This window comes from Mesitornis unicolor, unplaced genomic scaffold (assembly GCF_000695765.1).
Source record: "Mesitornis unicolor isolate BGI_N332 unplaced genomic scaffold, ASM69576v1 scaffold51033, whole genome shotgun sequence".
NCBI classification, from domain to species: Eukaryota; Metazoa; Chordata; class Aves; order Mesitornithiformes; family Mesitornithidae; genus Mesitornis; species Mesitornis unicolor.
The window spans coordinates 30554-43819 of NW_010174968.1; positions in this window are offsets into that span (position 1 = coordinate 30554).

Here is a 13266-nt window from a genome sequence, read left to right on the forward strand (position 1 = left end):
ATTCTTTAAATCCTTTGTTTCGGTCCCTTTGCAAGGAAAGCCTCTGTTGGCAGTGTTCACTCAGGCAGGAAGGTGAGGCCATTGAAGCTTGGAAACTCTGCCCAGAGAGCATGTGAGAGACACACAGCACACAGTGGAGAGTTACTTTTCAATGTAGAGATTTACCTGAACTATTTTGCTGTCTTTCTAAGGCATTTTTAAGAATAAAGTAGCAAGGCCAACGCCAAGTGCAGCATTGCACCCTGTGTCCCCTCTCAGAAAAGGGAAGTTGTAAATGTCGCCTGAGAAGCACGCAAGCAGCTTGTAGGAAAGGCACAGGGGCAGCCTGAAGAGCTAATATCCTTTGATGGCAATAACATAGCTTTAGCTTGCCCTCTGCAGAGGAGCATGGTTCTCCAGGGGCCTGATTTGATAGGAATTTAAGGCCTTAATGGGCAGTTTTTGCAGTGGAACAGAATGAAGGAATGAATGTATTGTAGGGCATTTGCTTTATGCTAAAAGAACAGAAACAATACCAAGACTGTCCCTTTAAAAGTATTTATGCTCGTGTCAGTCCTAGATTTGCTTTATCTTTAATATTGTTGGGTTTAGTATGCACAGATTTAATCCATTTTTCTGTACAGGAAAGATGATTTTTCACCCAAATCAGCAATCTACTACACTAAGCAATGCTGATATCTTTAATTTCCTTGTCTTTTTGGTTGTACCTTTCATTATTCTAGTCAATGCTTTAAAATGAAAGAAAAAATCATAGAGGGGGAAGAAAATATGGGAGTCTTACCAGCCAATAAACTTATAAGCACAATTTGTCAGAAAGATGAGGCCAGATAGTTTGTGTTTTAAGGATGGTAGCCTAAAGTCCTCTTCTGGGTTCATTAAACATAGATATCAGAGCAAATCAAACCCATTTATTTCTTCTATTGATGCATTTGGAAGTAGCATACAAAAATGTTTCCAATTTCAAAAAAAATTGCTGTTTCTCAGGTAACGTTATGTGGCAGAGGGATTCAGGTAGGCATAAAAATCACCTCTGCCACTCCTGTGCTCAGCAGTCTTTCGCCTTGTCTCCAGTATTAACTTCTCCCTCTCTTGTGTTTAATCGAGCAGACAAGTCCTTATTCTCATTTAATCATGGGTGCAAGAGAGTATCAGCATGAGATGGATCTAATCTGCACCACTAACTATTCAGCAAAATACATAGCAATCACAGATGTCTTTGTAGGATTAAAAAGGCATTCTCTTTTCTATATTATGTGATGTTTAATTGTATTTTAATAGTATTTTAGTCCACTTGGAAAACCGTCCTTGCCTGCAACTTCAAGTTACCAAGAGAAGTGAATATAGCAACATTTACATAGATTGGGATTTGGTTTGCAGGAAAAACTTACTTACTAATCTGAATTTAATGTCTGGGAGGGTCAAACTTACATATCCTGAGAGACTAGAGTCCTCTGCTGCTTCGTGTGGGACACACAGATTAAGCAGCCACAGTGCAAATTTGCCAAATGCCTCAGCATGGCACTAGAGGTGAAAGATGACTCCATCTCTGTACCTAACTGAGTTCTCAGTGAAGATAGGAGCAGTTTTCTGGGTGATGGTAGTGAGGCCTATGACATCTATCCACTGATTTTTTAAAAGGTTACCAGCTTATCTCCAACACCAATGCACAAGCAATAGTTGTAAATGAGTGTCTTAAATTTGAAAAACAGGTTTTAATTTTCTGAAATCAAGCATCTGCATCTCTCCATTGACTGGACACCATGGACTTCTTTATGTGAAGTTCATTCGTGCTGTGTTTAAATGTTGATAATCTTCAATCTTGTCATTGTTTTTGTTATACACTCACAACTCTAAGAACTATTTTAATTATTAAAATCCTTGTTTGTTCTTAAACTGGACCTTAGACAAGACATTGTAGACTAGCAGGTGGTCTCTATGGGCATCTGGTGTAGGTGGATTCCTACCTGTCTGCTTTGTATTTCATTTTTGAGAACGGTGTATGTTTAATTATAGGCAGTGGTCATTCAGCAGCCTAGCAGTGAAGCAGGAGCAGGCTCAGACAAGTAGCTCGTCTATTTTTCTAGCATGATATCTATTCCGAGGATTTCTCCCTCTGGGAGTCTATTATTGAAGGTTGAAATGACATCCATACTTCACCCACTCTTATTTGTGCCAAAAATCCATGTTAACAGGTACTATCCATACCCCTGTAGTGGGAAAATCTGTTGGAGGGGAGAGTGGACCGTGCTTTTATAAAACTTTGTACTTTCCCCAAAGAATATTAAAATAATCCGTCTTTTATCACCTATTTAGTTGCTTCACATATTCGAACTGTGCAGGAAAATGTAGCTTGTCGTACTTGTTGGGGAACCAATGTGTCCCAGTTGTGTTTCTAAAAGGCTCATTCCTGATTCCACAGGAATCTACGGCAAAACTGCTGCCAGTGGCGGGGAGAGCAAGACTGGGCTGGAGACTAGGCTCTCAGTGTTAGTGAAATATAGTAAGCAATATTTTGGATCCTCATTCACAACACATGCAGACCACCAGGTAATGTGTCTTGGAGCTCCAAAGAGCCAAAACAGTGGAAAACTCATTTTTATGTCAACCCAGCCTTGAGAGGAAATCTGCAATCCAGTCTGGCAGTTTTGAATGAAGTCTTTCACACACTTCTTATTCCATATTTACTGATAAAAAGTTCAGATGTATTAAATAGGAATATGTATCTTTAATTGGTACTGGAACATTTCTGCTTTGTATTTTTCTTGTCTTAAACGTTACCTATATCTTTTATATCTCTTCTACAAGTTACCACTTCAAAGGTATGGCAGCATTTTAATACCATGCTCTAGGTAGCATGATGTATGTGAAAGGATGGTCATTATAAATATTTTAGTGAGACTGCCAGAGCAGTGGTGTATATGTTTGAGTTTATTGTAGTGGTGAGAATTCAGTTTCGGAGTCTAGTAAATACATTTTAATTAAGACAGTATCCTTTAATGGCAGATGCATCTAATTTCCAGGGTATCTGTTGAGTTTTGAAGCTATCTCAGTTTGATAAGCAAGCGCTTTTAATATGGTTTCTCCTGTGAACAATTTTACATTCCAGCAAGCATGGTGATCCTGAAAGGTGTCAATTTTGAAAAGTGGAACCTAAATTCTGTTACTTAGATTTCATTATCCATCCTAGAGAAACGAAACAGAAACCTTCTAAACCCTCTAAAAGCAACAGCATGTAAGCTAGAATTAAAGAAGGACAACATATATATATATATGCACCTAATATCTTCTACGAATGTCTTTCCTTTTAACTAAAGTTCTGTTAGGAACCAGATTGGTAAATAAAATTTAAAAAAAAAAGAAATTTGAAATAGTTTTAATTACCCTAGCAGCTCTTTCCCCATGCTTTGTATATTCTGATCATTGTCTATATTTTTTCTTCTCTAGTATCAGGAAATCAATTTGGAAAGGACAGAATTTGGAAAGGCCTCTTAAAAGACCCACAGTACATGAAAAAAGGGACTTCAGAATGCAGTTATACATAAGAAGAGAGGGTGCTAAAACCAGGGAAGATTTACTGAAGTGCAAGTATGTCCCTCCTGTATCAGGCAGCCCTGATCACCCGTAACGGAGGAGAATCTCAGGCAGTGTAAATCTGTACCTGTTGAGGTGGGCTGAGGGTCTGAGCGTAGGGTTTTGGTCAAAATGAAATTACTGCCTTCCTGAGTTTTTTTCCCTTTCTGACCACTTTGCAGCAAGCAGTCTGCCATCAGTTCTGCTCACATTTGTTACTGCAGGCTCTGTGGCATTGCCAGCTTCACAAGAGTTACACACTACAAATGGCTGAGTGTGGGTTCTTTGCCTTCCTTTTCCACTATAACTCTGTCCTTTCCCTTATGAATGTGAGCCTTTTACTGAAATCATCAAGAAAAATGTATGCCCAGCTCAACAGACTTGTGTCTGTTCCTTTAAATAAACTACCTTATCAGGCTTTAAAAAGTTTTTATGATGTGAAGCATTTTATAAAAGAACTGTTACGTGCACTTGAATGGGAGAGCGTGAAGTCTGGGCAAAGAAGCATCAGTGCAACAACCACCCAAGTCAGAGGGACTGTGCTTGTCCCAACATGTTGCTCTGTCTACAGTGTGAATTGCCTTAGCCACCAACCCAAAGCCCTGGCCCCTTACTTATTTTGTGGAATATAATAGTGGCAAAGACCTGTTGTGATGCCTTGTGACCATGTTTTGACTGTTCACTTGTACAGACTGTTGTAACCCCTAGAAGGAGAGTCACACTTTCTACAGGAACATTTTACATTTATATAGGAAAGCTCTAGAACAAAGAGATGGAAGTGAAGGCTCAACTTTAAAGTTAATACTTGTGCACTGTGACATGAAAAGTCTGCTTCTTAATGTCACCACATGTGTTTCACTGCAGCCAGAAGTATGTGGGTGTCCACATGCACCTCTGAAATGTAAGGCTATTCAGGATATGATGGCTACAGCTCTTGGGTAATTACTGCCATAACGTGGGTCTATGGTGGATAAGATACCAAACTTGCTTTAAATCCCTAAGTCTGTAGTGCTAGCAAAATCACTCACTCTTGAAATTACTTGCAATTTTGGAGATCAACTCACACTTTGCCCTACAGTAGTAGGCACATATGGTGCCTTGAATGAGAGCAGACTTGGATCTGGTTACTGAAAAGCATTTATTTAACAGTCTGTAACACAGTTCTTTGAACAGCCTGTTTAACTCTGACTTTCACATATAAACAGACTTCATGAAGCACTGCGCTCAAAGCCCTGATTATGCCAACAACTTAAGAACCAGGAAGAAAAGTGAACGATTCATAGCTTCTCTGCAAAATAAGTTCTTTTAAGGGAGTCTCTTAATGTAAAAAAGAAAAGTTTGGTATCAACAGGTTCTTGCATAGAGAAGTGTTTCTTTTAACTAGTTTTCAAAACATCATATGAGAAAAGTTAAGCAATTGTTCCACGTGTTATAAAGCACAACCAGAAGTGCTTCTGTGAAAAGGGGGCAAGATGTACCCTGCAAGTATATACAAGAATCAATTAACAAATTTAGTGCATCCCATTCCTTCTGTGATGCAGCAGTTTTCAATAATGTCTACTTATAATCCCACTGCTGTTTTTACCTTGATGGAAAACCATCTGGATTAAACAACAAACATAAGAGAAAAATGTGTACCTTCTGTTTTACCATTCTTGCTTGGTACAAAATAGCATAATAGGGAATAGAAAATGGTTGTATCGTCAGATTTCGTAGCATTAATTCTGCTGTATCCAAGGGTCAGAGATGTACTATCACCATATTCATTATTAGAACCTAGAGGTATTTATACTGATCATATTAAACAACTGGAATTCTGGATTCTAGCAAAGGGTCACTCTAAGAAGTTCTTATTTATTGAAAACCCATGTCAAGGCAGGGAGGTGATGTTTTGTGACAAGTAAGAAAAGTAAATTACTGGAATGACACTGAAACAGAAACAATTTGGAAGAATGTTTAGTATGCTGAACAATAAACTGTACCTGAAAGAGTTTCGTCTTGCCCTGCAGTTAGGGATTTGGGGTATCTACAGTGCTGTGGCTAGTCATATAGCACCATTGCCTTTTTGATCAAAATATTTGAGCTGCTCCCATCTTGCACGTGCTTTGAAACATGCTGTGGCAAGGATACAGCTGAAGATGTGCAGCTCAAGCAAGCCGCTCTGGGCTGCTGATGAGAGCACAGAATCACAAGTCCCAGGCTCTTCTTCTACCTTCTGGTCAGTCCTTGCTTGGAAGACAGTTCTCAGGTGTGTTGCCACCTGCCCCTGTCTTTTGTCCCTTCCCCCCAACTTACAGAACCACAGAACAGCCCAGGTTGGAAGGGACATCAAAAAACCTTCTGGTCCAACCTTTTGTGGGAAAGGGACTCTAGATGAGCTTGTCTAGCATCCTGTCGAGTCATGGGTTTTCCCCCACTGACTCCCTTTTCAGAGCTGTAGGCTAGCAACAGGCTCTTGTTTAAGACTGGAGCGACTTGAATCAGCCAGAAAGCAATAACTTTAGATGTCTCACATCAGGTGGAAGCAGGCTTCACCTGGAAAATTTCCAGCCTAACAGCTCACCTACATTTAGTCATGGCTTTGGTTAGCAATGGTGCAAACAGTGAAGTCTGTATATTATTTTTTTAAACCCATGTGGAGTAAACTTGGCTGAATAAAGACATCCTCTATATGCTAATGTTTATTCTCACGCTTATGGTTCATGTGTCACTGAAGGAGTCTGACCTTGGCACAGTCAATAAAGCATTCACAAGCTGACCCAACAGCCCTGTACTGCTTTGCCTTAAAAATTTCCGTTGAGTAAATGTTTAAAAATAAATTAGGATTTGCATTATAAAGCACTGGACACAGTATCGGCAGCTAGTTGAAATTTGTTATAAAATCAAGGTCTGTCTGCAGATTTTTATTGTGTAACTTGCGCTAACAAGACCTTCATCCCTGAAACATAAACTACTGCAATGGGACATGGTAGCAAAGAGAAATTCCCTTTGCTGCACACCCTGAAACTCAATGTAAAGTCCCTTTTGTTACACGGTTACTGGCACAGGAATAAGATCTCTGTACACATCTTATGTCTCCTTCTTTCCAAACCCCCTCCCCAGCCAGCATGGAAAGAAATTGACTGACAGTTCTGGGTTTTTTCCAATCTCTTCCTTTACTTTAGAAATGTTCCCTCCCACTGATAAATCACTTTTCACTGTCATCTTTAAACTCACTTCCCAGCAATGCTTGCTACTTTGACCAAGGTGAAGCCTCTCACCTTCCTAAAATGTGACTGTTTTAGTGGGAGACTTGTATGCCACTAAATTCCTGTCAACTGTTATATTTGCAGCTGGTTTTTATCTATTTATGGCACTCAGTGACTAAAAGTAAAAGTGTGCTTTCTGCCATCTTCAGCATTATTTTATAACTTGTTTGTATCTGTTCCCAAATCACAGCACCATCTGGCAAAGAGTCTGAAAACGAGGGAGCTGCACCTCATTCCATTAAGCATACTCACTTTCTTTTGCTTGGTTCAAATTTTCCCAAGAAGTATCAATAGTAAAATAAATGTCTGGCAAAAGCCAGCTTCTATTTTCCTTAGGGCCACAAGATGTCAGAATTAGCCCTCAGCCATCCTCTTCCCTTGTGCTTTTGTCACACATACACAAGGCCACTGGTAGCCTGCAAAGGAGAACAAAAATAGTGACATTATAAAAGCCTATAGTGGTTTTAGTCTCCTGGAGTTTTAAAGGTCCCTCTTAACAGGGGCAACAAGTCAGCACTCTTACAGATTTCAGTTATTAGCACATACAAGAAAATTCTCAGCACTGGTTATTAAAGAATGCTTCTGTATTTGGGGTACCTGAGATATTATACTCACTCCCTTGCAACTCCTGCATTGTGTCTGATCTTTTGAAGCTCCAACCTCTTAAGATAAGAGATCAGAGTCACTTGAATAAAGCAGGCTAAGGCATCCCTTGATTCCCATTAACTCTTTGAAGCACGGGCTGTCCACAAATCTGCTTTGCATAGTCAATCTCACTCATACGCTGGTAAAGAGGAGCTTTTCCTTTGCTCTGCTCTTCAGTGGATCAAGACCCATCAGCAGGCTGGGCAGGTGTCACGTAAAATATCTTCAGTCCTAGTGAACCGAACCATGCATTGAGCAGCTCGAGTGCAGGGAGTTCCTCTGACACAGCAGGATGATTTGGCACAATATTCCTGAAAGGCTTCAGCTCCTCGACAACCCTGCTACCCTGTTTGACTACTGCTAATTAACCGAAGCCTGCTGGAAATTATCTGTACTGACTTAATCCTACACGTGGATGCCAACCTTAACTAAGAGCACCGCATTTCATGGGCATTAAGTAGATTTCTGCCCCCCCCCACTACAGAGTGCTTGGGCTGTGCGCAGTCTGAAGCTTCTTACTGACATATATAAATAGAGATATAGAGATAAATAGATATTTTTATGGAGATGTTTTATAAGTGGCCTTTACTTTGTGCATGGTAATTATTGCCAAACTCTTGTTATTTAGGAGCTATGGAGTGGCTGGTTCTGCAGTCTTTAGAAAGCAACCAGCTGTCTCTGTTGCAAGGGGGACTTGGGGTGTGGGCTTGGATTTTTACTTTTATTATTCAGCTATAATTTGCATGGTTTGGATTTGGGTTTTGTCTTGGTGTCTTTTTTTTTTTTTCTTTCCTCATTGGTTCTCTGGCAGGGACACATTGGGCTCAAGCAGGAACTTATTTCTCAGTCTGTGAGAGATGGATTGAAGCCATCGGTGCCATATAACACTTCAGAAACACCTGCCTTGCACAGCCCATGATGTTGATCAGTGTGAGGGCCTCAAAACATATAGTTTCTTTAGCAAGCTATTGGGATTTTCACAGTTTAGTGAGGTGCTCCTGTTTCTCTAACTTTGGCAAGATATCAAGCTATCAACAGCTGGGCTATGGCTATAGCCTCATGAGCAGGGAAAGGTGTCAGCAGAGACTATATGAGGGTTCAAAAGTAGATTCATAAATATAGCAGTAGCAAAAGATTGACAAAATTGCTACTGAGGCAGGTAATTTTCCTTCTTCTTTTATTCCTTTTAAAAAAAAATACTCTCTGTTTGTATGCCATGTCTGAGTCATGCAACTCTACCGGCCAGCCAGCTCTCAATAACCTGGGCTCTTGGTTAGACGTAGACATGCAGGTGTGCTTTCCTATCGATGTTGTTCCTGCTGGCATGGAGTGGTCTGTACCCAGGAAAGGACCAGGGCCATTAGCTATTAGGAGGGCGAAACCAGACACTCACTCCTTCCCTCCAAACCAGGTTGAAAGCCAATCCCAGGGTTACGTGCCTACAAAGCTGGCCCAGGTTCCTGGCAGGTGAACCAAGACCTTGTCTGTTTGCAGTTATTCTAGTCCACAGGTTTCTTTCTTGAGCACAATTTTCCCATGGGAAGCATAACCAGGATATGACGGTTACCCTATTTAAACAAAAATGTGTATATTAAAAAAAGAATCCTAATCTGAAAGTATAGTGTATCTGAGATTCTTCTGTTATAGACATTTAGTCTACAGATTTATGGCTACATTTGCTATGTTATGCTTGAATAAACATATAATTCATTGAAATACACAAGACTAATAAAAGTAATATGATCTCTTTAAGGAGAATAAACTGTTTGTAAATTTATAAAGAGTATAATCTGTTAGGCCTTATTTGAAGTATGTACTGTGGTTTGGTAAAAGTACAACATTAAAAGAGCCTTGCCAGATAAGGACTGTTTTTTGTGTGTGCGTGCATGTACGGTCGCTTTTGAATATTTGAAATCTTAATTTCACAAAAACAAAAAGCTCTACTGGCTGTGTGTATAAATGCCTGAGATGACATGCAGAGTGCTGTTCAGATTTCTGTGCACAGTGGCTCCAAGGAGGGGATAGGTGAATCTGTTTTTCTGAATAATTTAGATCCAGTTTTGTTTGGAAACAGAAGTAGGTGGTAGCGCCACTGAAAAGCTGGAGATTTTTAAAAGAGGGTACTTGAATGGGTACTGAAGACATGGCAGTGCTGCCTGTGGGACAGAAAACCATGCTCCTGTACTCACAAAGCGTTGGATGCTCACACCAACATAATGGTCTGCTGCCTTTTTGTGCAAGGGTTTTTGGTTCATTGTTTTTTTTCTCCTAAAGACTTCAGCTGGTTCCTTATTGCAGGCAAGTCTTCCTCCCCCACACCACTATGTGAGCTTTTCGCTGCAACTCAGCAGGAGAAAAAAAAGAAAAAAGTCTGCCTGGGCATTTGAGAGGAGATCTCATCTCTGACAGCCCTCTGGTTTATTAATTGAATCTCGGAAGCTGCCTTCAGCCTTTGAGTGATGCAGGAATGCCCAGTGTAGGTCAGATCAAAGGTGCATCTCATGCCATAGCCCAGTTTTGTCATGCCCAAAAGCAGATGCCTAGGGACAACAATAACAAGGCAAGTACATAGTGCAGTACATTTGTGCTGTTTCCCCAGAAGAACCTCTTGAATGCCAGCCATGTGCAGTTTAAGGACTTTCTGGGCCAGAGGTGTTTTTATATGTTTAGTAATTTTTTTCACTCCTACTTGCCATGTGCTTGTGCAAGTGGTGTCTCCTCCCCACTCCAGTCATTTCAAAACAGCGAATTGTGGTGCTATTAAATTTATAAAAACAGCTAGCAACTGAGCAAGAAGGGGAGTTTTTTCTTTATTTCTAATGAAACAAACTCACCATGCACAGATGCAGAAGTAAATTCTCAAATCTAATCTGTGCTCTGCACAGTCCCAATTACATCTCTGTACATGCCCATAAAGATCACTGCATTTCATAGTGATAGATTGAGGACAAACTGCATAGTCCTGATACCCTGATAAATCTGCAGCACTATGTGAATTGACTTCTGATAGATACCACCTGTCATCATCTAACAAGATTTGCAGCTTGATCCCACATTGCGTGTTTACATAAGAATTATTCTTTATCTGTGACTTCTCATCTGCCGGTGTCTGTGGACAGTCATGTTTCTTGTATGAGAGACAGACAGATGCTTTTCTTTTTGGAGCTGACTGCTGTTAACCCGTTTAAAGGCAGGCCGCCTTACCCGGCCAGCTTCAATCTCAATGGCTGCAGCTGCGGGAGCAGAAGGGCAGGTCCACCCTGCCCCAAAAGCTGTGCAGCGTGAGCTGCCCAGGGGGACCCACTGTGGTGCTGGTGGGTGCAAAGCACAGATAGGGTCCATGAGGCTTCCTGGAGGAAGAGCAAGACAACAGGCTTCAGGAATGGCAGAAAGAAAGACTTTTTCCTAAGGCACTGAGAGAGTCTCTGTCAAGTTTGTTGCAACTCAGGTGGGCCTGGCGATTTGTTCCAACTGAGGGCAAGGGTGAAAGAAAGGGGCTGGCCTGGGAAGGCAATGCAGGCAAGGGAAAGATCTGTTCTGAATCACCCATCAAAGCTGAGAGGTTGTTTTGTTTTGCTTTGCTTTGTTTTCAGAAGTTCTCTTGTGCTAGTTTGGTTTTAAATGAAACCTGTGCAGTTGAAAAGCACCTTTGGTATATGCACATCGAGGAAGTATTGCAGGCATCGCTACCTCAAATTCCCACATATACTTATTTGTGACAGAGGTGCACCAAAAAGCAACAATGAAAAAATTCTCATTGTTGTCAGGCTCTCCCCATAGACTCAAAAGCCACTGAAGGAGAGCAGGAGATGGCAACTCTTATGGCTCCAGTTCTTCCACCAGCCTTTGCGCTACTCCCTCACACTACACAAGGTTTTCTGTACATCTCCATTTTTTTAGTATCCTTAAACACACAGCAGATTACACACTGGTTGTCCCCAAACCGTGGCCAACACACCTCAGCTTCTGTCTACAGTTGAAACATCTGAAGAGTTTCAGCTGCTCGTTTCCCTTCCAACAAGTGTGAAGTTCATTGAGGCTGAAAATTTCTCCTTGCAGTGCCTGCTCATCTAACAAGGCCAGGTCTTTCCAACACCTTTTTTCCAGGAGTCTCAGGAGGAGAAACTCCACTAGCTGGAAGAAAGAGTTCCTGTACCTTCTTGTTACTGATGGGTTGGTAATTAAAATGAGGCAAAGAACTGCACAGATACAGCAGTTTCAGATTGCTAGGCATCCTAGTAGGATACGGTGAAGGAAAGGGTAGAAGCAAGGGGTTTAGCTGCTTGAGTTGATTTATAGGGGCTATGGTAAAGATGTGTTTTAAAACCTATCGAACTCTAAGCCTCAGAAGTCAATGAGACAGGATTTCCCTTTGTAGAGTTGTGCTGGATAAGCCTGGTAATCTCCAAATCCTTCAGTTGTTTCATGACAGGATGTGGGAGGCAGGTTAGTGTTACTGGCTTTTCTCTGTTTCCAGATGCCTGCGGGTGCATATTTAACTGGATAAGAAATGAAGTGAAAGTGCTACTTTTTTTGCAAGGGATTTGTGGGGGAATACTTTCTACTGTTTTGAAAGAAGGCTTAAAGGACAGGAATTCAAGCTGATAGGCTTATTTATTAAGTTAGTTTTGAGGGTTTTTTTTGAAGGAGAGGGAGAGAGCAGTCCCTTTGATGGTTGAGGGAGGAAGGAGCAGGACAGAGCATGGTTTCTGGAAGCCTCCTCACATGCCCTAGTCTGGCTGCCAGCTTCCTTCCCTAGGCAACCACTTCTCAGGTCAAGGCACACTCTTGGTTTGTTGCCAATTTTTCTGGTGGTCCACAAAGACCAGCTGTAAGAAACTTGCTGCAGGTACTTACAGTGTCATAGTCAGCCATCTACCCTCTCCCAGCCACCAGTCTTCACAGCAAGCTATGTGTTGTGTGGGAGCTGCTCTGTGGTAGACCTCTGTGTGCAAGGAGCTGTGAAAAAGGTGAACCTGTGTGTCATGACATAGAAACCAGGACATGGGGAATAAGGTGCCCTGAGAGTTACCATCAGGCACAAACTCACAGTTCCCACCATGGCAGGACCACCACAGCAACTTTAAATTGGGCTGTCCCTGCAGGTAGGCAACCAAATGGAAGCAAATAGACCAAAACCTTGCTGACATGTGCTGCCACCCAGAAGGAGAGTTTGCAGGTGTGCAGTGGTAACCGTGATGAGAAAAAGGAGTGTGAGCGGGCATGCTCAGGGCCTGCAAGGTGTGTGGGGCCTACAAGGTGCGTGCAGCCTTCAGACACGCTCCCTTGTTCAGTTAATGCTGGTTTTAACTCAGCCCTGGTGAGGCTGCCAGGTCTCCATGACTGCTTTTCCACACAGCAGGTATGCCTTGGAGAAGAGGACTGAGGTTTTTAGCTGCTGCCTTCCCACAACCCATTTGGCAGCAGATGAACTACAGCGGCTGCAAACACACCTCTGAGCAGCTAAGGGTATAACCAGACCCCATCTCTGAGCAGCCAAGTCTGGAGCTGGTTTAGTCCTGGTTAACTAGGCACCAGCCCAGGTCAACACACCCTGTCTACAACAGACAGAAGGGCAGTAGGTTTCACAAGCCCCTAATAGAGCAAATTCTTTGTTGTTAGAGATTTCAGACCAAACAAGGTGCTTTGTTACAGCCCAGGATAAATTTCTGGACTGGTCTCCTTCTACCTTCCTAGTTTTCTTCCATTTGTAAAGTCCACAAGGACTCTTTCACACTGGCAGAAAGAACCACTCTGATGCATTGTAGTAAGTTGCAATAACTTGCATTGACTCTTTGTCCCT